Source organism: Camelus dromedarius, chromosome 22, assembly GCF_036321535.1.
Source record: "Camelus dromedarius isolate mCamDro1 chromosome 22, mCamDro1.pat, whole genome shotgun sequence".
In the NCBI taxonomy this organism is placed as follows: domain Eukaryota; kingdom Metazoa; phylum Chordata; class Mammalia; order Artiodactyla; family Camelidae; genus Camelus; species Camelus dromedarius.
In genome coordinates this window covers 18,533,709-18,558,377 of record NC_087457.1, presented here as the reverse complement: position 1 = coordinate 18,558,377, position 24,669 = coordinate 18,533,709, and the positions used below count along the sequence as shown (strand labels likewise).

Below are 24,669 nucleotides of genomic sequence, written 5' to 3'. Positions count from 1 at the left end.
GCTTCCATCCCCCACCCGAATTTTCTGGGCCCAGTACTGAATTTTACATGAAATATCCTAAGTACATCCTTTAAGCTGAACATCATTAATTTCCTGTTAGGATTTAAAGTGGATTATATATTCAGCCTGACCTTTAGAGAACTTATGATACGAGGAGGATTTCTAGGGATTCACTTTATGGAAGATCCTGGAGATTAAAGAGAGTTCAAGTCAATAAAAAGTTTTTTTTCCTACTTGTCGACTGACAGAGCCATTGGTCTTGAATGATTCTGTTTGTTCACTTTGACCTTCCTCCTTTTGTTTCAAAAGAGGCCAAGGCCTTTGGAAGAAGATGGACCTGGCCCCAGATTATGGCTTTGCCCCTCACCCGTTGTGGGACTGCTGCGGACACACCTAAGCCAGGCTTATCACTGGGCAAATGGCAGGGACCACTCGGAAAGATGGTGAGTATCTGGAGAGCAAAGTGGGCTGATGCCCCTTTCCCCACAGTGATGTTCCTAGTAACACTGAAAGCCACTCTTAGGCCAAATTCTGCCAAGCAGTCAAACGTTTATTAGCACGCTGGTACAACAAAGTTGTAGAAGCTCTTCACCCAGCCTGTTTTGCAGTGCTCCAACAAAGACTATGCACAGCACATTTGCTCAGAGGTGTGGTGTGTCTTCTAGGTCAGCAGGGAACTGGAGGGGCATAGGACCCATAGGGATGCCCTTTGGCATTAAACTGCTGGACTTGCCCACTTTTTATGCCTCATTTATGCAAAAGCACCAGAGGCTGTGTCATATTTCTAATCAGTGACCTATTTGAGAATGCATCTCCCACTCATTTCACCAACAGAAATATTTCTAGCATCCCTTATGCTAATTAATAAACTCTTCAGTGTAGAGTTCCATACTGTAATTTAAGTGCTAAGTAACTCCTTCTGAAGATATTGGTTCTTGATTAGGGCACTTGATCTGTTAATCAGACTTAAGTGTTGACTCCTGACATGTCCTTGAATACTTACTACTGCCCTTCACAGTATACATTAGAGCTATCTTGTCTAACTATCGTACTGTTTCTGCTGCAGCATCCCTCATCCCTTGCCTTACTTCCAGGAAGAGAATCTTCACTGTTGCAGAGGATTTGGAGGGCAATGCAGTTTCCTTCTTTTCTTCCCTCCCTGTGGAATCCAGGATGATTCTTTAATTCCCTTTTACACTGTAAACCAATGGAGTTAATTGTTTCACACACACACACACACCCTCACCAATTTTCTGTTCCCTCTCTTCTTCCCTCTTTCTTATTAAGTTGTGGGCTTTAGATGCACCAGGATTTCAGAACTGGGGTCTAGTACTGTATATTCACTCCTCAGCTGTATAAAACAAATACCCCCAAGCCCAAGTTGGATACTTGGGTCTGCCTCTGGCTTGGTTCCTGGTTTCTCTTTCTTCTCTATGCCTCCCTCATCCCCAGTCCTTTACCACCTTGGAGAAGTTTTGTCTGCCTGTCCCAGGCCTTGCCTGGGGAAATAACAGAAACTACCACATCCCACTTCCCAGGGATGGTCTTAAACAGCTTGGGGTGAAGAGGAAGAAAAGGCAGGTAATGTCTCATAAAATGTCACATCATTTTCTCCTTTTCTGGTTGTTTTTACCTCAAATAAAGTCTCGCTGTATCTGGTCTTTGTGCATCTGAAACCAGAGGTTATCTTCAGAATCTCTCTTTCATCACTCCAAACTTGACCGCAGGGAAAAATGATACAGCATCCAAATTCAGAGGAGTGTATTTGAGGTTGGGCAGGGTGGGGAGGTGCTTACTTTATTTTTCTTGTGTGTAGTTTCTCTGACTCATTGGCTGTTTTCATTTTCCTCTCAGTGATCAAAATCACAAACCTTCACATCTGTCCCATAAAGCAGCTGGGGATAGTAGCAGAATCCTTGGAGCCTCCTGCCTCCCAGGCATTGGGAGGCAGCCACGTGCTGCAGAGGGAGGACCGGCACGTGTCACCCCATGAGCTGGTCTGCGTAACACGTGTGCTCTGGAGCACAGATGTCAGGGCTCCTACTGACTCCTCGGACAGAAGCCCAGGCCTTGCTTTCTTACAAATGAGAAATGACTGTGTGTGTGTTTGTGTGTGTGTTTATTTCATTACAAAAAGTTCAGACAATAAAGACAACTTGTACATAAAGAAGACTCCCACCACCCACCCATAATTAACATTTCAGTGTGTTCTCCTAGTCTTTTTAATATAAATATAAAGTAAAAATTTTTGCAAAAAATTAAACCACACACGCGCCTATTTTTTTAAGCCAAAACATGGGATCATACTATAAACGCCATCTGGCAACTTACTTTTTTGACTTACCATGTTGTAGACATCTGACCATGTCAATACGTAAATTTACAACAGTGTTTTTACACTGCTGTTTTTATATGACCCCATGGTATTCTGTTCTATATGTACAACTTAACTTATATCCTATCAGAAGTTTTTTTTTTGCTATTATAAATGATGCAAAGATACATATATGTACAGTTATTTCTTAGAACAAATTCCCAGAAGTAGGATTGCTGGGCACACCATTATTCTCAGTACCTTCCCTCCACCTCATGTCTTATCACTACCTGTTTTCACAAATTTCATCTCTTTTGGGGCACTTATTTCCCAGCGAATTCAGGGGCCTGTTACATTGCGAATAAAGCAAAGGAGAAAGAAGCAAATGCTTTGGATAAACTGCAAACATTTCTTTCTCCTGCTGTCCACATTTAAACATCTGTCTTCCTAGAGATCCTTTCAAGGCTACCCATGCAGCCAGGTCCCAGGTGTGTGTGGAGGGCAGACCACAGGCAGAGGGAACAGGCCCTCAGACAGACACTCTGCTTCCTTTTCCCATGTCAACCCTTCTCTCTCAACCTGTACATTGCTTTCCAATACCTACGGTGTGCTTTGCATGCAGAACACTTTGTGATCTGAATTTTCTTCTTCAAATTCCAGGAATGAAGAAGCATCACGTGTTGACCAGCTCTTCTGATTTCCCAACTGCAACTAACACATAAGTAAACTATCTGGTCTTGTCTCCCTGTTGTTCTGGTGGTCACTGTTCTGTTCTTCTTCTTAACACCTGATGCAGTGAGAACCAATCATTTGCGGCTGGACACGGTAGACCAGGGGAGCGCGGGGAGGGACAGGCACATCTGGACCAGGGGAAGATCCATCAGAGAGACCCCATTTTCTTCTTGTTCCTGTTTCTCCTTTCGATCAACTCACTCTTTCAACCTGACCAGGGGGCTGAGGAGGAGCACAAAGGTGAAAAGCTTTTGACCTTCAAGTCATTCAGCAGCTCCAGTAAGTGGATGGAGGTGGAATTTGACCTTGTGGCTGGGAAAGTGGCCTGGAGAATCTCCATGGGAGGCTAGTGAACTGTAAACATTGAATAAACGGAAAACCTAAGTCCACACCACTCGCATAAGAGAGACCACACCTGGGTTTTGGTTTAGTCTTTTCATCGCCTCAGATTACTGATGAGAGGATCAAATGGGATGACATTTATTTGCTTCAAAAATAAGTTAGAGCACCACTTAAATGCAATAAATTAAGGTTACAGACTATCTCTAGCCCTTATCAACATAGATAATTAAAAAATTAACTATACAAGTGCAGATAGCTGCTGGAAAAATAACTTCTCACCTTACATTGTTGGTACCAAGCTATCTTGATAGGCCAGCATAAAAATGTCTATATCTTGGTTACTTTGTCCGAAACAAAACTGTTCAATTTTTAAACATCCCAGTTCTTTTAATTCATCAAATTTATAGATATCTTCCTTTAAAAATAAACTAATTCTTCTTCAAAGTACGCAAAGCTAAGGGTGTGGGGGTATTAAGTACAGGCAGGAGATGTGGGGTGGACTCTGTCCTCACAGAAAAGATGGAGAAAGTGAAGTAAAAAAGAATTACAATCCCTGATTTTAAGCCAGATGTGTCCCCCTGAGATCCTGGGCCAGTAGATACTTAAGGTATATAACCAGCACCCTTTCCTATTGTTTTCCCAGCACTAAAGGATTCATGAGGATCAGCCTGCAAGTAGGAGGAGCTTATGAAAAGTCAGCATGTGCAGCAGGGTAGGGAAACCTCCCACACATGGGGTACAGATGGAGACTGGAGACTCTACTAAAACCCTCATTCACCTCTGGCCAGATACTCCTGTTTTGCAAATTCTTCATCTGACACCAGCTCGGTTCGCTAAAACACATTTTATCTGCTTTGTAGGTCTCTACCCCTGGCATCTCTCTCTCTGTAGGAACTCTGGGTAACAACAGCTGTCAACACCCCAGCTCCCACTGTCAGCAGCTGAGCAGTCAGAGAAGCTGAGGCTGGGAGGGGGCCACACCTGTGTTCCTGGTGTCAGAAGGGAAGAGGCAGAGGGGAGGAAGGAGGCAGGGACTTGGGGGTGGTGGACTGGGGAGAAGGTTGTGGGGTGAAGCTCCACTTTGCTCTTCCAAACCCAAAGAGTCAACATGACCTTCACTAATTAAGTCATCAATGAAAACCAAAGTCAGAAACAGGGATTGTGAATTCTCAATGCTAATTCAAGACCCATTTAAAGTCTTTGAGCAATTCATAGTCCCAGGGCCCAAAGAGAATAACTAGAGAGATGTAAACTATTTTGTGATTTGAAATGAAATGGAGTACTAGTTAAAGACCCTGCCAGACTTGATTAAATGTTGCCTAATTGTTTTTGATCCCTACCCATTATCAGCTGGAATGGGAGCCTTTTTATTTTCATAAATAAAGATCATCCTAGGGGAGATGATGTGCTGTGGGATAACCATCTTACAACTCTGGTTTTGTCCTTTAAGTCTGGGGAAACAGTGTGTGTGTGTGTGTGTGTGTGTGTGTTTGTATGTGTGTGTGTTTGTATGTGTATGTGTATATGTGTGTATGTATGTGTATGTGTGTATATGTTTGTGTATGTATATATGTGTATGCGTGTGTGTGTATATGTGTATGTGTGTTTGTATATGCTTGTATGTGTATGTGTATATGTGTGTGTGTATATGTGTATGTGTGTGTGTGTATCCTTCTCATGCTCCTTCTTCCCAACCTCTTGTAAACTCCAAGGGAAGTAGTTTGGCACCAAAAAAAGAGAGCTGGTATTATTATGTCAGTTACTGGAAGTTCTAGAAGCTTCTGAGCCTGTGTCATAATGCCTGGATCTCTTTCATATCACCACAATTAAGAATCCTGACAGTGAAGGAATCTGTCTCCCTTCTTAAGTCTTCATTTTATACCCACCCAGAAAGCTTTGGGGGACCCTCAGAACTGGTTAAACCATGTGTGCCAAGTCTCCTGGTAAGTGACTTACAAGGAAACAGGATTTAACAAACACAAGGAAAGTGTTTTACAAACAATTTGCCAGATGGCTCTCCTCCACTTGTCATATTAGCTTGGTTTTGTGACTTATGAGTAAATTTCCTTGTACACTTCCCACCGGAGCTGCGGAGTTAGCGAGACTGGGTCAGAGGAATATCTAAATAAATCCTAGCCAAAGCAGAATTTTCAATCATAAAACTTCTTGGTCACTTTAATCACATGAAGGAAGCTCCAGGGTTTGGAAGGGCAGCATTTACCAGTTAACCCACAAAACCTGTGTAGGAGGTAGGACTCGCTTTCCACCACAAAACTTAACAGAACCCAGTTAGAACACAACTTGTGGTTAAATCTCTCTCCTCTGACTTGATGTAACTGTGCTTTTTTCAGCATTGGGATTAGAGGTACCAAAATAGTCTGTATGACACTGGCTTTTCTCAGGCTGCATGGATCACGACCAGGAACTGGAAAATGCCAGAAGTTTCTCAAGACAAAATATTTTCTTCATTTTCCATACGTAAAGGTTGGGAATTGTTTTTCCTTCCTTCAAGGCAGATAGGTTCTAATGGCTACTATCCTCTGATGAAGAAAAATGGAGAGAATCCTCCCTCAAGAGGAGGAAATACTTCCACTGTTAAGGTCTCCTGCTCAACTGCAGAATAATTATTTATTTTAGGTTTGATTTTTCCAAGTCTGAAGCTGAGTATACAGTAAAACTTCACTCTCCAAGGCCCTTGATAGCAAGGGCTGTTTCTGTGCCCACAGCAGGAGTTGGGACAGGAGAAAGACAGATACAAGTGTATTTAATAGACTCCAAGATTGTTCATAGATGGACTCATGTAATTGTCCTGCTCTTGTTTGTGATTCTATTTCAAATGAGATAGATAAGAACTGTAAATGTCTTTTCTTAGTCTAGTTGCACTGCAGACTAATATTGGCTAAACGCCTCAGTTTTTCTTAAAAAAGAAAAAAAAAAAAACTACCATTAAACCTGGAAGTCAGGAAACCTTGCCTCTGTGTGGGTCCAGCTCTGCCATTGATTTATTTTGTGTCCCACTGTTACCCTTGCTTTTTCCATCTGTGAAATGGGGGTAAAGGGGAAGGGTTAGACTAGATCACTTTTAAGATTCCTTCTACTCTAGATATGAAGCTATTGTTTTCTTTTTCAATCCTCTTTGGGTTATACATTATCAACCATGACCTCCTTTTTGAGTGACCAGACAGGTGGTGGCACAAATCAACTTTCTTTAGAAAAATTCTTAATATAAACATCTTAGAAGTACGTATGTGTAAAGGGTTGATATTTAACTTCATCAGGGATTATTTATGTTAAGTTTTAGGTATGTTAAAAGGTCACCAATTGAACAGAACTTCCAAATCAATTATGAATAGAAACTTGAATTTTTAAGCCATCATCTCAGGGGGAGGCTAGGTGCATTTCCCTCGCCATCTCTGCATTTGCTTTTGCATCTGTCTGGAACCTCCCTCCTCAGAACTGTCTCCTTCACTCTGGGTTCCCCGTCCAAATGTCCTGTCTTCACTTCAGGGCTGCCTCTGCCCATCTATCTAAAGAAGGTCCCTCTCCTCCCCGTCATGTCATTCTGCCCTTATCTCTATCTGAAATTCTCTTAGATTTTTCATTTGCTTGTTTCCTGTCTCCCTCCATAAGAAGGGGAAATCAAGGGAGCCTAAACTTTGTCTTGTTCTCTGTTATATCCCCAAGGCCAACTATAAAATTCTTAAATTCTAAACAAAGGAGCAAATCTGTCTCTCTTTCCCCCACCACGTTCCTACTACGCTAAACTTCTTGTGGTTCTTCAAACACACCATGCCATTACCTCCATGCTATTTGCTCTGCCAAGAAGACCTCCTTCTCTGTTTACAATTCTATCTGCTCTAGAAGATCCAGCTCAAAAGCTGTTCTTTCTCTGGCGCAGCATGTGACAGAGCACCTGGAACTACCGTAGCTCTTACCACATTGTGCTGACTTCATTTATCTGTCTACCCTGTAAGACTGAAGGGACCCCTGATGTCAGGGACCAAACTTCATTTGCCTCTTACCTTGACGCCCCAGGCTTAGCACTGCATCTGGCCTAGTCGTGGCTGAGATGTGTTTGTGAGTGAACACGTGCACAAAGAATGTCACCTACCATTTCAGTAAACAGGATGTTGAGTCCATCAAATCCTCAACCACTGCACCATGTACCCTAAGGGGAATTCAGGATGGAGAAAAACAGGTTGCCTGCCACCAAGCCATCAGCCTCTGCAGCCACCCCCAAGAGTACACCCTGAGGGGATTCAGGATACAGAAAAAAAGGACATTGGCCCTAGATAGTTCAGGTGCATATCACAGGAATAATTTCAATAAGCTCAGACTCTTGCATCTTCCTACATAAAAAAAATGTGCTAAATTCATTAACTTGGGATGTCTCATTTTCTTTAATTAGCAGTAATCCTTTGATGTTCCAACTACCTGGGATTTTTGTTTTTGTTTTCAAAAAACTCCTATATATCCTAGCTCCTCCCTCTCCTCTTTGCAACAGTCCCTCAGAGCTATTTGAGAGGCTGTCTCCAAGGCTTAAGTCCTCAGTAAGTCTGCCAAATAAAGCATAATTCTCAGTTCTTAGGTTGTGCATTTTTTTCAGTTGATAAATGATTTCCTCCAAAGCTTTTGGATAATTAGACTTGTATGTCTAAGGGAGGGAGACATAGCCTAACAGGCCCTTGACCTTTGGGAGATTCTGTTTATTACCACTGTCATGTTTCTGGAGGGGACCTGATTAGGGGAGACTCACATAATCACTATCTGGGAGTAGAAGATACTGACCAACAAGAATGTGAGCAGGAGCTGCTGGTTGCCTTTCGCTGAGGGACACCAGGCACTCAAAAAAGTGTAAATTCCTTCACCTTCGCATTTGGCTTTTTGTCCACCAACTGATGAAATATATTCCTACTCCACAGTTGCTTGTGGCCCAAAAGCTGTAGAAGAGCTGGTCACATTTTCAAGTATTCACCCTCTGAGTGACAGATTCCTCTGAGATCCTAGAGGAAAGCACAGAAAGGCATGTCAGCTTTACCCACTTCAGATACAATTTTCCAGGAACCCCTGACCAAAATCTGGCGGCAAAAAGGGGCTGCCACAAATGATCAGTTTCTTTTAAATCTGTTTCTGATTCTCCAGGGAGTTAAATGTGATGACAAGCATGATAACCCTCCTGTTAACCACAAGTGGGCTGTTAGAAGGTTAGTCAAATTTTATTAAGAGTAGTTATCACAGGGCAAAACATCCCAACATGTCAGTAATAACTCCCACTTACAGGGGATGTTAATGAAGAGTTGTTGAATGCAGAAGAGATAACCTAAACCCAAAAGTGATGGGGAAAGTAGCTCTAGCAGAACAACACAGCATTTATAAATATTTATTGATCGAAAAATAACATTTTCTTCTGGTTTGCCAAGGGTGTGGAAAATAGGAAGCTCAGGATAATACCATTTAAGTAATCAGCCCAGCCTTTGGGTTCAGTTTTAAAACTCTTACATTTGGGGGGATTTGATGGAGGGTTTGATTAATGGAGCAAGATTTCCTGGAGGGCTTGATGTTATAGATCTTTTCTGGATGCTTATGTCTCTGATGAGGATTATCAAGGGTAATACTATTACTCTTGGGTTAGTCTTTTGAATTGGATGTGATTCTCCTTCCTCTTAATGCCTCAGTCCTTTATACATTCTGTTTCTACTTTATGTCATAATGTTTGAGTCTTATTTCTCCTATTAATTTTAAGCTCTTTGAGGGCAAGGCTTACAGATTAGTTATCTCTATAGCTCCTGCATAATTCTGCACAGAGATAGGAATTCAGTACACTGAGACAAATTCAGAATTTACTTATACAGCCAAGTTCCCTTATAATCAAAAGGAAGGAGAAAAGAATCATAAGAGAGAAGTTTATAAAACAGAATACTAATTTATGATAAGAGACTATGCTAAAACTGTTTGGCAAAATTTCTAGTTCTTCCCACTTCTGGTCACATATGCAGATTCTAATACCCTGCCCCCTTATGGTTGGGTGAAGACGTGTGACTGGTTCTAGACACTGAATTGTGAACAGAAATGGTATGTGTCACTTGTGGACTAGGACTCTGACCAACCATCCCAGTTGTCTGAGACTGAAGGGTTTCTCAGGACACAGAACTTACAGTGTTAAACTAGGACAGTCACTGGCAAACCAGGCCAGTTGTCACTTTAGCTGGAGCATTTAACTGCTCTCTTTTTCCTTCTGGAAGAGACTGGCAACATTCAGGTCATGGGAACTCCAATTTTCTAGACACCTGGATCACACAATGAGCAGAATATATCTGTGAACCCATGATGGGATGTCAGTTATTTCAATAAATAAAATTTTGATCGGGGAGTTTTTGTTATTGCAGCATAACCTAGCTTATCCTTACTGATACATGGATACAAATAACAACTGAGTTCATTGCACTGGTGAATAAGTGTTTCTTTTATTTGTTTATAATAGGAAATTTTAAAAAATCACAAGGTTACTTGGTGAATTCAAAAGCAGAGCAAAAGCAGTTGGATAATCTTAAGATGTTTTCATAAATCTGAGCTAGATTTATCAGTCACTCTTCTCTAAAAAGTATATATGCCAAGAAGACTTGGTCAGGGACTGTCTTTCATTAAAAGTATTGGACAAGACCATGACAAATGAATGGATAAAGATGTGGTACATATATATATAATGGAATATTACTCAGTCTTAAAAAAGAATAAAATAATGCCATTTGCAGCAACACAGATGGACCTAGAGATTATCATATTAAGTGAAGAAAATCAGACAGAGAAAGACAAGTATCATATGATATCACTCATATCTGGAATCCAAAAACGAACTTATTTACAAAACAGAAAGAGACTCACAGACTAGAAAACAAACTTATGGCTACCAAAGGGGAAAATGGGGGGGGGCATAAATTAGAAGTTTGGGATTAGCAGGTACAAACTACTTTACATAGAAAATAAACAACAGTGTCTTACTGTACAGCACAGGGAACTACATTCAATATTTGCAATAACCTATAATAGAAAAGACTCTGAAAAAGAATATATATATATATATATATATATATATATATATATATATAACTGAATCACCATGCTGTATACCAGAAACTAACATAACACTGTAAATCAACTGCATTTCAATAAATAAATAAATAAAGCCCTAAAAAAAACTGGACAAAAATTCCCTGATTAATATAGTCAAATTTTCCCCTTCTAGACTCAACTTTATCATGTGTTTAATTTCACAATAAACTACAAGTTCATAATGTATATAGAAATGGTTCCATATTAGATAAGAAGTTTCTAGTGACATCTAGGAAGGGCCTCTCGGTCTTACCAGTAAATTTCCTCTCATTCACATTTCTGATTTTATTCATTAGTTCAACAAATAGTTGTTAATGCCTATTTCCTGCCAGACACAAACAAGGCAGACAAGATCCCTGGCCTGTTGGAATTTATATTTCCATTAGTTGGGTTAATGCTAACTAAAACAAGAGACTCAGTGCTAGTTCAGTGGTTAAAGAAGATAGACATTCACTTCTCTCACACATAACAGTCCAATGGAACATTCCAGTTTGGAAGGCAGCTCTGCCCCACACAAGCATCAGGGACACAGGTTCCTTACACTGGCTTTCTTTACAATCAACTAGTATCTTATCGCTATGTGGCTAAAGCTTGGGGGAATGATGGGTTTGCTGGTAGGAAGGGATAAAAGAATAGAGGCAGCACAGCCTCTCTTTTAAGGGTCAAGCCTAGAGTGACACATATTGTTTCCATCCACACTGCGGAATGTGAGCTAGGTTGGGGGAGAACTTAGTCACAGGGCACTCCTAACTGCAGGACAGTCTGGGAAATGTGGTCAGCTTTTGTGCTCAGAAATGAGGCTGGAAATGATTTTGGTGGGCAAATAGGAACCTCAATTAAAACATTCTAACAAGAGATATAAGAATTTATTACATACTTCTCAGTGCACAAACCTCTTCTTGTCACTGTGGGGGATACAAAATGAAAAAGAGGCATCATCTCTACCATAAGGAATTCACATCTTAGTAGAAGAAATACTCTATAGGTATTACAGGCACATAGCTATAGTATAAGATGGGATGCTATAAATGGCAAGAATGGCAAAGGCACAAAATACACAGGGAATTCAAAGGACCAAGGGTTGTAACATGCTATCATGTCCCCATGGGACAGTAATATTCTTTGACTCTTCTCTGTGTAATGTCAACTCTTCTCTATTAGTATTTATGCCTTATAACACCCTCTGTGGAATATCAACTCACTTATGCTTTATCTCTTCTAAGAAATGAATCCCCTTGATCATCCCTCATGAACACCTAATATCTTTATAATGTCCCCCATTGGTAGGATGATTATATAACTTATCATCCAAAGAAGGACAGTTCTGAGAGTAAAAAGAGGTGCTACTTCTCCTTAAACTGGAGCTGCAGAACCACCCATGATCATGTCAGGCAAACTGGGACGTATGGACACCTCATCAATGGGTATCACACTGGGATATAAACCTCTCCTGAGAGCCAGTGCCCCGGGCACCCAAGAGTCCTTCCTTTCTCCATCTACCTGCTTTACCTTCTCAACAGATTTCTTACAGGTGGTGGACCCCTAGCTTACAGATTCTTGTTAATTTAGATTTTAAAAAAATTATTTACTAGGCTTAGATATCCTAGTTTTTGGTTTTGTGACCACCCCCACGCCCAACCCAAATCATTCTTTTCAATGTTGAGATGTTGAGGGTAAAACTTACTTTTGGTCCTATAGTCCTTGTTTTAGTCAATACAATAATGCCTTGTAATAAGGGCCTAAGTTACTTCACTCTAATTTCCCTATGCATAAAATAAACAGGATACAGCCTACTTTGAGGAAAACCTATTGCACAAATGTGAGGTATCTTATTTATTAATTTTCTTTTAGTTGTTATTTAGTAGGGGTGGGGTGGGGATGGTAGGAGTGGAGTGAAAGAAAAAGGAGAAAAGCTACAGGGGAATAGTATGTATTCTCATAGACTCCTTTTAGGGACACAGTGGAGGAATTTACAGAACATATCAAGCAAGCTGGAATCCAGCCAATCTGCATGGCTCTATCCTTGTATCGGTGGGAAAGTGTTCGTTTTGAACAGAAGTGCCTTATATGCTGACATTTCTCACTGCTGCGGAATATAGGATACGTGCTTTGTCATTTAAAAATATTCCCAATTCTGTGACCCTGAGACCTTCAGCACAATGATCTGGAAAAGAGTGGTTGGGAACTCTGGAGTCCTCTGAAATCCCTTGCTCTGTCCTTTAGCAGCTGGGATTCTCTCTTCTTGTCTGGAGAAGCTGCTTGCTGATGTTAGTGGATTTTGTAAATTTTTTACATGGGACCAAAGGGATTTTTTTAAATGTTTACTCTCTCCTTGCCAAGCTTACCAGACCTTTATGGGTTTTAGAAAAATATCTTAAGCCAACTTTTTATTGTTCAGAGTTCTCTTAAGGACATCTCACCTGTAATCTGGGCTAAATCGTAAGTGATAAAATCCATTTCTTTTTGACAATGTACTGTTTGCTCATTCACTGGGCGGTGGGGTCTGGGGCGGGGGACAGAACTGGATGGAGCCCAAGAAATCAGCCATTACTTTTCTGGCTCCTGAAACGTTAAGAGCTCAAACCTAGAAAAAAAGAGAATCTAAGAGTTTGGATCCCTGGAAACTTTGAGCAATGTTTACTCACCCACGAGACAAGCACTCATTTCCACAATATGTCGACAATGATAACAGATAAAGTTGATTCAATGTGTGTCACACAGCCTGAATCAGGTTAATTTTTTTCTATATCCTCTCATTTAAACCTCACAAAAACTGCATGAGGAAAGTATTGTTATCCTTATTCCATGGATGAGAAAACAGAGATTTAAAAAATTAAACTTAGCCCAAAGTCCAAAACAATCAGCAGCACCAGTAACTGGATACCAGTCTGGTTGACTCCAAAGCCCTGCTTTTAATTAGTGTACTCTACCAGATGGTGATAAATAGGAAGGGGAGCCTGATGGGAACATATAGAAACATTTTGTGTGTCATACTGGCCTGCACCTCTCAACAGTGCTAAACAATACACTTTCAACTGCTGCTGTTTGTGGTATCCCTGAATTTACTTGACTTTAGCCCTGCAAATGGAGTTTAACTTAAGGAATATAGGGCAGTAAAACAGGCTGCACTTTCGTTTCTTTGGAGGGAGTGTTGGGTAGGTATTTTAGTGGTAAAGGGATGCAGGTTCCCTTGTTCAAAGTTGGAGCCTATGATTGATGGTAGCTCATTTCTTCTCTTCCGGAAAAGCTCAACCTTGGTCTATCCAGATTAGGAAAAGCCAACGTATTTTCTGAAGAGACCCCAGAGAATCTTCCACCCTGCAGGATCAGATATTTGACTACCTCAAGAGAGGAAAAAAATTTATCCTATTTGTTGGACTGACGATTTTTAAGGGATTACCTCTTTCTGGGCCAATTTAATATTGAGATTTAGTCAGACATGACCAAAAAGTGGTCTCATGATCTCACCCCTACCCGTTTAGGCAGGGGTGAGTGCTTGAAATGGTTAATTATGACTGCAGAATTAAATGTAATTTTAAATACTTTTCAAGACTTTCTACATTTGGTATGTGATACTTTTACAATTATTAAACTAGAAATATTATTAAAGATTTACATATCTTGGGGGAACGGTATAGCTCAGTGGTAGAGGTGCGTGCTTAGCATGCAGGAGGTCCAGGATTCAATCCCCAGTACCTCTGTTAAACAAACAAACAAAAGATTTACATATTCTGGAGTCTCAAAACTAAAACTTCTTTACTCTGCCACATATTTGAAGTGAAGCGTGTGTGTACATCTGATTATGGAGACCTCCCATTGTGACTTTCATCTGTAAGTGTTTCATTTGCTGACAGGTTAAGTTACCTATAACATTATAGTCATCACTTCTCAGACAGGGACTATCCGCTCCTAATACCCATTAGTTGAGAAGCCTTCTGTTTACTGATGTACAGCTTGAATAGGTAACGTATCTACTTCATTCAACATTCAGAAGATACAAGAAGTTCCCTCTTGGAAGCAAACAAAATTATCCGTTTCTTATGTATATTTCCAGAGATTTTCTTGCTTATGTAAACAAATACATACACACACGTGTGTGCACACACACACACAGATCTTTACTGCAACAAGTTCAGGCCAAAATAAAAACAAAGACTGGAAATAAAATGAGTTTAGTGTTGCTCTGCTTGGGGCTGACCCACCTCCCTATCCTTTGTCTTTTTCTTTGGGACCAAGAGTTCTGGCTTCTGATTCAGATTCTAATCTCTACAATGTTCTCAATCCTCCCTCATCTAGCTCAGAGGGAAACAGCTACTCCTATTTATTTCTGATCCCCAAACACCCATTTCTTCCTCCCTTTTTAAAAAGCAATTAACTATTAGACAATGAAATGGGCACTTTCAAGGAAGCAGCAGAAATGCAGAGGAAATGGGAAAAAGAGCAGAGAAGGTGGGAGCCGGCTGACACTGCCTCTGGGCAGCTGTCCTGGCACTTCCCCAGCTGTGTTCTGTGCAGCTCACAGACTGTGAGAGGTGAGTGCCCATCAAGGGGTGAACTTGGAGCCTCTGAGAGTACCAAGTCCCCATCACTCCCACATCTGTGGGGGTTCCCCCTTCATCTCCATGGCCCACAGCATCACAGGTAACTGTGCACCTTTGAAATAGTCTCATTTCCCTCCTGGGAAAGGCACTCAGTCCCAGAGACAAGGAATTTGAAGTAAACAGCAGATGCTGAGCTATCAACCTATTACTAATTTACAGTATTATTAGTTACAGCAGGAATCACAAGGTTCTAACTTTCCCCCCAACCCCCAAAAGGAATTTACCCTCCTCTCCCACTGAAGTTCCGTTTTAGTCAGATATAAATGCTGTTCCTCCTACCAGGTTTCCAAGCACGCTGAATCACAGACTTTTTGAGGAGAGAGGGACCAGGTGAACAATAGGGTCTGAGTCTCTTAGTTGACCAGCCTACGTGTCTTTGGCTGATCTGATTTGAGACTTTCGGGCCTCGGTACCACTCTCAGGAAATGCACTTGGCTTTCCCAGAAAGAAAAAGTCCCATGACCAAGGTCATCTGTCTGTTTCGATGGTGTTTGTCAGCTTCAAATACTGTGACTCACAGTCACAGGTCAGAAGAAACCTACTCGCTATCATTTATTAAAAACGAGTTCCCACCACCTGGGTAGGCTGACTGCCTCTTGTAAATCATGTCTCTGGAGCCAAGAGCTGATGAAATCATTTTGAATGACAAAGACTCTAAATAACCCAGGCTTGCTTTTTTTGTTATTTTGTTTTTTTGGGTTTTTGATACACGACAGGTCCTTTGGCCTCAAATGAAGTCTAGCAAGAAAAATTTGCATTCTTTTCTTTCTTCCCAGAAGTGGCCTGTGTTCTGTGTGAAGAAGGAAAGGATGGAGGGTGAGTGGGAGAATGAACCAGAGGAGGGGGGCATGGCTGACATGGGCACGTGGCCTCATGGGCAACTGGCTCTTCCTTTGCTCTGGGTGTTTGCCACCCTGTGGATAGAATGTTCAAGGTGGACTAACGGCCAATATCCTGCCACGGGTGAGGTGCACAACAAAGCCTGCAGGGCACATTCCCCTGGATCTGGTCTTCTGGTTGGAGTTTCAAATCCAGATATTCTAACTAGGTGTGGAGGAACAGTTACCATAATCAAACTCCCAAGAGGAGGTGATTAATTTAGAATAGGAAATATAACCACAGTGTACCAGAAGCCAGTTCTTTGGGCAGCTCATTTTCTCCTTGTAGACTTATTACATGAGAAGCCAATTAAAATTTTAGAAAGTGTCTTGGTACAGCTAGAATCAGAGGAAAAGGAGGAGAATTTAAAATGTACATCCAATTTTATTCACCCCTTCATTGTTCTCTTTTGTGTTTGTATAACAGAATTACTAAAGTTAAAAAAAAAGCTTTACTGATTATCTGTTGTTCTGTCTTTTTATTATTATTCTTGGATAATAAAAACATGCACATGCTAAAAAACTTAAAACAAAGGGGACACAGTGAACACAGATTCACGCTCCCCATACGTCTCCACTTCTCCAGTCCCTACTCAGTTACCAGTCTTGTGCTTCCTTATGGAGATATTCTGCATATGTAGAAATGTGTGGATATTTCTTCCACTCCCATTTTATATGTGCATCTGTAGTGCTCTAGAGCCACTGTTACATGCTTTGCTTTTTCACTTATTATATCTTGGACATCTTTCCAAGAGGTCTGATTTTCCACTAAATGACATACCATAATTTGATGGGCACATCTGTTGCTTACAATCTCTTGCTATTACAAAAACTGCTAAAACTAATAAATGATTTAAGAGATACTTTTAACATGGAGTCCTCTAATAAAATATCCATCTCCTCCAATGGAGTAATAGAATACCTATCTCTTTTGAATGGAATGGTCTTCTCTACCAGGTTCAGTGACTTTCTTTGTGGACACTGATGAACATTCTGATTTTATATATATATATGTATGTATATATGTATATATATATATTTAACACTGTCCCACCATCCCCCTGCCCCAGTCAGGTTTCCTGACTGAGCACAATGCAGTTAATTAGATTTTTGTCTTTTACTTAGATTCAGATTTCAGTAAGTGCCTAAGACTGTATTTAAGTTGCCAAGATTCCATTTTAGCTTTCTCAAAGCTTCTAGGCCATACCTTTACAGAAAAATTGTGTTACTTTTAGGGCTATATAGTATAGAGATGTAGTGTGTGTGTACATACCAAACGTGTTTAAATTTGGGGGAGAAGGCTTACATTGTAAGAACACAAATAACTTAATGAATATTTGACATCTGCTGGCATGCTGCCACCAGAAATTCCTTACTGATTGAATCGAATTTCTGCAGACTCTAACCTTCTGTGCCCTTTCAGAACCTACTTTCCTTTCCTATGGTATATTATTAAAAACCTGTGCTATCAAAACAAAATGACAACCTACGGAATGGGAGAAATATTTGCAAACGATGTGACTGACAAAGGCTTAATTTCCAGAATATACAAACAGCTCATACAACTTAACAACAAACAACCCAATCCAAAAATGGGCAGAAGACCTAAACCAGCAATGACCAATAGGCACATGGAAAATGCTCAGTATCACTAATTATCAGAGAAATGCACATCAAAACTCTAATGAAGTATCATCTCACACCAGTCAGAATGGCCATCATTCAAAAGTCCATGAATGATAAATGCTGGAGAGGGTGTGGAGAAAAGAGAACCCTCCTACACTGCTAGTGAGAATATAGTTTGATGCAGCCATTACGGAAAACTGTATGGAGACTGCTCAAAAAAACTAAAAACAGACTTATTATATGATCCAGAAATCCCACTCCTGGGTATATGTCTGGAGGGAACTCTAATTCAAAAAAATAATGCACCCCAATGTTCATAGCAGCACTATATATAATAGCTAAGACATGGAAGCGACCTAAATGTCCATAGACAGATGGCTGGATAAAGAAGTTGTGGTATATTTATACAATGGAATACTACTCAGCCATAAAAAAGAATAAAATAATGCCATTTGCAGCAACATAGATGGATCCAGAGATCATCATTCTAAGTGAAGTAAGCCGGAAAGAGAAAGAAAAATACCACATGGTATCATACATATGTGGAATCTAAAAAAAAAAAGAAAAAAAGGACACTATGAACTCATCTACAAAACAGAAATGGACTTGCAGACACAGTAAACAATCTAATGACCACAAAAGACCTAGAATTGCCAAAGCATTACTGAAGAAAAAGAAAGAGGCTGGAGGAATAACTCTCCCAGACTTCAGACAATACTATAGAGCTACAGTCATCAAGACAGCATGGTATTGGTACAAAAACAGACATATGGATCAACGGAAAAGAATAGAGAGCCCAGAAATGAACCCACAAACTTTTGGTCAACTAATCTTCGACAAAGGAGGCAAGAATATACAATGGAATAAAGACAGCCTCTTCAGCAAATAGTGTTGGGAAAACTGGACAGCAGCACATAAATCAATGAAGTTAGAACACTCCCTTACACCATACTCAAAAATAAACTTAAAATGGATCAAAGACTTAAACATAAGACAAGATACAATAAACCTCCTAGAAGAAAATATAAGCAAAACATTATCTGAAAATCTCAAAAATGTTCTCCTAGAACATCACCCAAGCAATAGAAATAAAAGCAAGAATAAACAAATGGGACCTAATGAAAATTACAAGCTTCTGCACAGCAAAGGAAACCATAAGTAAAACAAAAAGACAACCTATGGAATGGGAGAAAATTTTTTCAAATGAAACCGACAAAGGCTTGATCTCCAGAATATATAAGCAGCTCACAAGATTTAATAAGAAAAAAACAAACAACCCAATCAAAAAATGGGAAGAAGACCTAAACAAACAATTCTCCAAGGAAGACATACAAATGATCAATAGGCACATGAAAAAATGCTCAATATCACTAATTATCAGAGAAATGCAAATCAAAACTACAATGAGGTATCACCTCACACCAGTCAGAATGGCCATCATTCAAAAGTCCACAAATGACAAATGCTGGAGAGGCTGTGGAGAAAAGGGAACCCTCCTACACTGCTGGTGTGAATGCAGTTTGGTGCAGCCACTGTGGAAAACAGTATGGAGATTCCTCAAAAGACTAGGAATAGACTTACCACAGGACCCAGGAATCCCGCTCCTGGGCATATATCCAGAAGGAACCCTACTTCAAAATGACACCTGCACCCAAATGTTCATAGCAGCACTACTTACAATACCCAAGACATGGAAACAGCCTAAATGTCCATCAACAGATGACTGGATAAAGAGGTGGTGTATTTATACAATGGAATACTGTTCAGCCATAAAAACTGACAACATAATGCCATTTGCAGCAACATGGATGTTACTGGAGAATGTCATTCTAAGTGAGGTAAGCCAGAAAGAGGAAGAAAAATACCATATGAGATCGCTCATATGTGGAATCTAAAAAAAATACAAAACAGAAACAGGCTCATAGACATAAATACAAACTTGTGGTTGCCAGGGGGACGGGGGATGGGAAGGGACTGAGATTTCAAAATGTAGAATAGATAAACAAGATTGTACTGTGTAGCACAGGGAAAGATAAACAGGATCTTGTGGTGGCTCACAGCGAAAGAGAATGTGACAATGAATGTATGTATGTCCATGTATAACTGAAAAATTGTGCTCTGCACTGGAATTTGACACAACATTGTAAAATGACTATAACTCAGTAAAAAAGTTTATATATATATAAAAGTTTATATATATATATATAATGGGTATTATTCCTATAAAAAAAAACCTTACAGTTACTGGAGAAAGGGTGTAGGAAGGGATAAATTTGGGAGTTTGTGATTTGCAAATGTTAGCCACAATATATAAAAATAGACTAAAAAAGAAAAAAGTTTCTTCTGTATAGCACAGGGAACTGTGTTCAATATCTTGTAATAACCTTTAATGAAAAAGAATATGAAAACAAATATATGTATGTATATGCAAGACTGGGACATTGTGCTGTACACCAGAAATTAACACACTGTAAATGACTGTACTTCAATTAAAAAAACAAAAACAAAAAAACCTGTGCTATCTAACTTTGACACTATCAACTTCTCTCCCTCCAAAAGAGTAGAGCATACATCTCAGTATTTAATGCCTTGAAGAGTACAGAAGGGGGACATGAAGGCACCAGAATCATACTATTATCTATCAGTGCCTTTCAGATAGAAGCTTCACTCTCAAGAGCCACGTCACTGAAACAAAATCCAAAGGGCTACCTGCTCCTTTATTTGCTATTTGTAACTGCTGTAACACATTGACCGCCAAGTATGTAAAGGCTCTAGCACACTCAACATTTATGTCTTCCTCACACAGTAAGTGAGTGGTTGAGCAGCTCAGCAGGGTGACCCACCTCCACATCATAATTCTGGGACCCAGGCTTCAGCCACTCTGCTATCTCCAACATGTGGCTTCCAAGATTGACACTTCATCAGTTAGGAGAACAAAATCATGGTGGGGCACTGTACGGTAGGCTTTCATGGGCCGGACCTCGGAGTGGTGCAAATCTGTCCCAAACACGTTCTACTGGTGAGAACCCTGTTGATGGTCACCTAACTGCAACGGAGCCCAGGAAATATGGAAGGGGAGTCCAGATTTTTGTCAGATATCTATCCATCTCTTATAACCATGTTTTTATATATTACATAACACTGTACTGTGTATATATATGCACTAATTTAATTCTCTAATTAACAAGTAGTCATTTGTTGTAGATACTATCATCATATTTTATAGTTGAAGAAACTGAGACTCAGAGACTAAATTTCTTGCCCAAGGGAATACACACAGTACATTCTGCAACTGTGATTCTAATCCTGGTCTACCTGACTCTAAAACCTACTGCTTTTAATTTTTCTTTTATACTGCCCAGGCAGAACTGGCATATTTGGGCCTTCAATAGCTAATACAGAACACAGGTACCAATCCCAATGACCCTCTTTATATTTTTCATTACTTTTCTAGCAGCATCATGAAGGTTGCCTGATGTCCTGAGTAATCTAAACGGTTTTCACACTCACCTTTCATTTCTCCTTTATTGTCTAGATTATTTTCAGTCATTCTCAAGGATTCAATTTCTATTCATGTAAGGATGACTCCCAAATATTTAGCTTCAACCACAACATCTTATCTTAGTTTGGACTCATATTTCTGACTGCCAACTCAACACCTCCATAGGCACCCCAAATTCAAACCATCCCCAAACTGAAGGCACTGTCTTCACACCCTCAGACCTGCCTATTCCTTAGGCTTGTTAGTCAACTGCTCCCTGGCTTTGATGAGCTCCCTGAGGTATGAGCATCAAACACTGTTTTTCCATCACTGCACACCTCCTAAAGATTGAGTAGATTCTAGCTGTTTTGCATGTCTTCTAGACAAGCCAAATGTCACCACTCTTGCTGGTTGAAGGACTATTTTGAGATGGTGATGATGCTTATCTCAAGAAAACTTCCTCCATGTGTTGGCCTCTTCTCTTCTCACTTTCTGTTTGACACTGAGGAAGCTGGGGAGAACTTCTAGATGATGTGAATCCTTCAGCACTCAGGTCTGGCCTGAGTCATGGACACCCACTCACGGAGACATATTCATGCTTATGAAAATGACCGCGTGGGCCATACACATATTTTCCGATATCTCTGTCCAACCTATTCTCTGGGGACATCTTTTCTCTCCCTACTTCTCCCACCTTTGAGCTGATCCAAATGCAGAAAAGAGCCCAACGCCTCAGAATTCATCTTCCATATGGACATTCCTGAGAGTTTGTGGGAAGATGGTACTTGTCCTTAGTAATCAGCCAGTGGAAACAAAAGGGCCTCTCCAAGACGGTTTGTTTCCCAGAAAAACCTAGTCTATTTGTTACAGATCTTGGGCCTATTAGAGATGGGCTGGAAGGTCAACTAGTACTGATTACTAAATTAAAAAAAGAAACACCAACACCAGGATGTCCTAGAATAAAGAATAATGTAAAAATGGCAATTGATGATCAGAGAATTTAAATTCTTATTTTCTACTACCTTTTCATTCTTTGCCAAAAATAATTGTGAAACTTGAAAGAAAATATTTATAGCTGTTTAGTTTTCTCCCCTTGTATGCCAGGCATTGCTGCTAATCTTTACCAAAATCCTGTAAGGTAGGTATTACGCATATTTTACAGATGAGGGAACTGACCTCAGAGAGACTAACTGACAAGACAAGTTACTTACATGAATTAAGTCCCCTCCCCTTCTCCCCATTTTTATATCTGGAGCCACAGACCTGGGGCAAAGGACCATACCTGCCTTTGGCACTTTTGTATCCCCAGAGTTAGTAAAATTCCTAGTACAAAGTAGGGGTTCAGTAAATGTTTGCTGAATAAAGGAACGAATGAAACTGTGATGTGATTAAAATGACGGTTTCCTCCACCCAGGGGTGGGGTAAACTGAGATGGGCCAACTGTAATGCGGACACAAGCAACCTCAAAGTTTCAGCAATTCAGAACCACAAAGGTCTGTTTCTTGTTCTTGCTTTGTGCTCATCACAGGTTGTCTGGGGGGCATCACTTACCATAGTTACTTCACGACCCAGGCTGATGGAGCGGGTCCTACCCTGAATCGTGCTACTTGTGCCGTGATTAAATCATGTGAACTGAAAGAGATGCCCATCTCTTTCACTCTTGACTCACTGGCCTGGCCAGAACTATCCACATGGCCCCACCTAATCACAAGGAAGCCAGGAACTACAATTTCATCATGTGCCTGGGAAGGGGCAGATCTAAAAATACTTGGCAAATAGCACTAATGACCTTCATGAGATGTGAGGGTTCAAAGAAATGAATGATATAATAATGCTATTTAAGTTGTTACTGCTGATTATTAGGCTTAAGAAGCCTCAAGTCCTTCTGTTGGCTTCAACTTTTCAGGTGTCCCGTGAAGAATTCATCCTGAGCCATGATAGAAAGGCCCTGGAACCTGGTAAGAGGGAATATGTCCAGCCCTACCCCTTTAAAATCTCCAAATGGTTTTTTGTTCAGATGCATCTTCTGAACACTCTAGTCCTGTAGGATCCTCAACCACATGTAGGTTGGTTAGGAGGTTGCTTTCTCAGCAGGAAGATGAAGGCTTTATCAGGTCTCATTACCTTCACCCTTAAATGGTAAAAACTATTGTTCCAATCCTTTGCTTAAAATACTCCAGGCTTATGTGGTTTGGTGACTTGAGCCTCAGTGGTTGGGGAGCAAGTAGTGGAGATCTGAGGTCCACTGGGATGATTACTGGGGTGCAGTGGGCAGTGGCAGAACATTTTTCTTACCCATTCCCATCATCTAATATGAGCCAGAGCCATAGGGCAGCTGGAATCTGACCAGATGATGTTCCCATCCATTGTTTTTGGCTGATGTTGTAGGTTTCTGGAAAACAAGCCAAATGGAATCTATAAGCTCATGTCCTAACTGTGTAAAGTGCTAAATGCGTACAACAGTAGCAACTAAACATACTCTTCACTGCACAGTGAAGTAATTTATGGTTATCTTGTCACTGCAGCATTGAAGTGTTAAAAGCCCATTTCACTACTAGATGAAAGTCTAGTCCAATCTCTGACAACACACTGGCATACCCAATTCATGTCTTTGTTCTCTGAACCACAAGAAGATGCCTGCTTTGGGTTGAAAGGCAGAGATGAAAACCGTATTTCTCAATAACTCAGTTCCTCTAGATGTTTATTACTGATTGTACCTGGAAGCATAAAGGGAATTTCTTTCTGTCAGGCATCTCAGGGAACATGGGAGGCAGTGGTAATAACCCCAAAGACAAGGGTCATTTGGGTTATTTATTATCTTGATTCCCCCTCTTCACATCATCTCCAAAATGATTAATATGTCCTGTCCTGTGGTCAAGACTGCAGCACATCAGAGAGCTCACAAAGACTCAGGGGACAGAGGAGCTATTTCTCCTTTCCTCATCTACATATTGAGAGCCCAACCACCTTTAGAAGGTCTAACATTACAGTAGCATAGAGCATGGGGGATTGGAGTAAGAAAGACCCACATATTGCCTGTGTGATCTCAGGGAAGTTTCTCAACATCTCTGAGACTCAGTTTCTTATTTTGGAAAGTAAGGATTATGATAGTACATACTCACTTCTAAGGGAATTTGTAAGAGGATAAAATAACACTATATATGTAAAGCACTAGGGCATAGCAAGTATTCAATAAATATTTTCAAAATTTCTAACTTGTGCTGTGACTGTGAAGGCATCTCACCATTATATCAAGTTATAGGGGGGTTTTTTGTTTGTTTTTTTACATATGTGTCAGGTGACTAGATATACCTTTAACATCAAATAATCACTTCAGTTTATTTTTGGCATCTTGGAGTGTCCATGGGATAGTGAAGAATTTGACCAGTCCCCGTTTTAGGTTCCATACAAAAGCAGTGTGGATCACGGTCTCAGTGTTGTTAATCATGCAGCTACTAGGGAGGTAACACTAACCTATGCTGTTAGAAGTCAAGTTACTGGGTACCTTGTATGGGGGCATGAGGGACACTTCTGAGGTACTGGTAATGTTCTGTTTCTTAATCTGGGACTAATTACTCAGGTTAT

General features: G+C 40.4%; 1 long non-coding RNA gene across 1 annotated transcript in view; it reads right to left on the bottom strand.

The window, feature by feature from the left end:
• Nucleotides 1–23,459, bottom strand: part of LOC116149155 (uncharacterized) — a 40,344-nt gene extending 16,885 nt beyond the window's left edge. The window contains exons 1-2 of the long non-coding RNA XR_010377331.1: nucleotides 23,380–23,459; nucleotides 8,177–8,391 (exon numbers count right to left, since the gene is read on the bottom strand). This is a non-coding gene — a long non-coding RNA (uncharacterized LOC116149155). The remainder of the gene's footprint in view (nucleotides 1–8,176; nucleotides 8,392–23,379) is intronic.
• Between the last annotated feature and the right edge of the window lie 1,210 nt (nucleotides 23,460–24,669).